This window comes from Rhinopithecus bieti, unplaced genomic scaffold (genome assembly GCF_001698545.2).
Source record: "Rhinopithecus bieti isolate Rb0 unplaced genomic scaffold, ASM169854v2 scaffold_4541, whole genome shotgun sequence".
NCBI lineage: Eukaryota > Metazoa > Chordata > Mammalia > Primates > Cercopithecidae > Rhinopithecus > Rhinopithecus bieti.
The window spans coordinates 722,913-726,073 of record NW_016804414.1 but is presented as its reverse complement, the minus strand read 5'-3'; positions in this window follow the sequence as shown (position 1 = coordinate 726,073).

Sequence of the window (3,161 nt, the reverse complement as noted above, 5' to 3'; positions counted from 1 at the left end):
AATAAATAAATAAATAAATAAATAAAATAAAATACATTTTCATTTTAAATAAATGCGTTTAAAGGTTTAGTATAATCTTTAACCATAATAATAAATTGTCATGATAAATCCAAGATGCAGTTTTTTTTAAGGAATTATGTAACTCCCTTTTAACTAAGACCCCTGAAATTCCTCTGTAAAGAGAATAAATAGAAATGTAGCAATGAGGAGTGGTATTTTTATTGGAAGAGAGGAGTTAAAGGAATCAAAACAGTATTATGTAGGAGAATGTGGATAATTCACTTGGTACTTTTGCAGGTGTAAATATTTACATCTTTTCAGGTTTGATTGCTGCATTCATACCACGGTGACTGAATAGGGCTGATTTTTCCTCCTCTACAGACCATTCATCACTGCCTAAAGGAAGAAGCTGCTTTGCCAAATGGATGAATCATTTAAGATATCCGTTTTGTTGTTACTATTTAGCATTCACAAATGATTTGCCCCTTGCCTTTGAGAACACTCGCAATTTCTTCCACATTGTTGACTACGCACACACCCACTCTTTCCGTGGTGAACGGTGGCCTGGTTATTGCAGTTGTGACTGTGGTCCTTGGGTTAGCTCAGATGGGGTCGAACAATCTTTGTGAGAAGATCCAGATTTTACAGGAAAATGCTGAGCCGCTCCCTGGGTCTTGGCTCAACAGGGCATCAGGTCTGTGTGCACTATTGCCTCCCAGGCACAAGAGAAATCTTCTGGACTTTGGGAAGCATGCAGTTCATGCATTCTGATAGTTTCTGAACAATATCATTTTAAATTTCCTTCCCTTTTTCCATCTTTTATTTTTATTTAATGTGATGTCACCAGTGTAACCTTATGAGATATGGTACAAACAAATAAATTTCCCTTGCCCTAAATTCAAGGACAGCATCATCCACTGCAAAGCTCCATTCTATAGAGATAGAGCCATCATTAGCATTGGCTCCTATACGAACAGTCCCTCTGGAGCACAGTTCCACGTACATAAAGCATGGGGGCTGCTAGGCACATGGTGCCTTTGTGTGACAGCTTTGTTAAGAATTTTTGTTCTCATATAACTTTCAACAACCCCATACACTTTGTAAGTCTCTGAATTAAGACTGGAGTTTTATAATATTAAATCTTACCCTCCCTTTATCTCATATGAGCTAATGGTAGATACACCTTGCTTAATCTACTAAATATTTAAAAGATATCGTTTTCTAGTCTAATATTTCCAAATTACACATTGCAACGAATTCCATCTCTGCTGAAAAAAGATGACCCAATTCCTAGAATAGAATGGGAACTGGATGACTCTGATTGGTCTTCATTGATCTCTATGGGCGTGGCTAAATTGATCTACTTCCTCCTATCTCACTTTCTTTGTATGTAAAACGGAGGCCGAAGAGCCAGACCCAAAGCTGTGCTAATAAAAGACCGTTATGGGCAGAATTCTCTGATCTCTTTCTTAATGTGCATAAGCATACATTATTAATATCCAAGGTGGGTTATTGTTTTATTGTCTTGCTGTTGTTTTCCCAGCATGTTGCTGAGGAAAGAAGGGTTTATAATAAGTTTGTGGGTTTCAGGTGAGATCCTCCACCTTGCATATTTGTGCTATGTCTATGCATATTGCTGATAGCGATGTGTATGCTAATAATTCAAGCAATTTATCTTCCCTTCTCCCCCTCCACATAGCTGCTCAAATATTTAAGAAATGAGGCTTTTGATGGTATGGTAAAAGCTTGGCATCCTTTCTCTGCCCAGCTTAAGTTCTGGAATCTCTGCGTTTATCAGCAGCTTTGCATCATTTTCACAATCAACCAAATTAAAAGGTGGGGTGGGCGTGTTCATTCTTAATTTTGTTCTGTCAAATAATTCTATTTATTCATTGAGTATTCATTAGATCACTTTTCCAATGAAGGCAGTATTTTTAAATAATAATACTGCACAAATGCTAAGGTGACTGAATTGTGAATAACATGTTCTCAGAAAATAGAATGTTCACTTATTACACAGAATGTTTCAGCTTTTATTTTAAACTGAGCTCCTCTACAATGGACTATAGAGTTTCTGCATTTATCAAGAGAAAACATAAGCATATACATTACGTAACTGTACTAAATTACGTAAAAGCAAATAGACATTTTTAACTATTCAAAGTGGTAAAACCAAACCATAGAGTTTACACAGAAACTGCAATAATTCAACACAGTGTTAAAACCTTTGCAATACAATGATGTGAATAAATTCTACTTTTGTCTGGCTTATGTGTGTATTTATTCAACTGATTACCCAAGGCATAAAAAGGAAGACTGAGATGTACAGTCTACATGCTCATATGAAGGGCAACGACCTAGAAATAATGATACAACAATTTATCCAGTGATTAGAAAGCCCAGGAGGAACTGAACTACCGAGTCCTAATTAATCCCACAGGCATACTCAGAAGCCAATCCACGCCTTGCTGGGGATGAATAGCAATGTCAGCCCCTGTATTTTTCCAGCAGTCATCTCCATAGATTCCAAGAAGGCTCGAGGTCAATCTACTGTAGGGATGAAACAGTGGACAGATAGATCACTCAGCTGTCCCCCATCTGAGTCCAGTTACTGAGCTTATTAAGACTGATGAGAATTGAATCCAGACAATCACCCCAGCTGGGTTTGTAGCCAAATGTTCACCTTACTCTTTGTCCATCAACTTAGGTAAATCTAGAAGTTACTCTAAGTTTAAAACTTTAATTTTGAAAAGTTACGGAGGATTCATGAGATAATTTAGAGAGTTTTAAGGAAAATCAATAGAATGATTCCTAGAAATTCAAAAGATACTAAAATGAATTCCAAGAAGCCTCTGAAGCCAGCCAGGAGAGAGAGGCCTGAGGTCCACCATTTGAAACTCATTGCAGATGAAAACTTTCTTTTAAACAATTTACTATTATTTGCCACCCAAGACAGAAGGTTTTTTAATGTATATTTTCTAAACTGATGGCTATGAATTATTTCAATGTTCCTAAAAACTCTGAGAGCTAAGAAAGCAATTCTCATTCACCAAAATCAGAGAGGGTGTTTGCTTCCCCCCATTCCAAGGGGGCGTTTTTTCTCTTCCAAATATTTATTAAAAGCTATTTTCAACCTAAATAATTGAGAAATTGATTGAAGA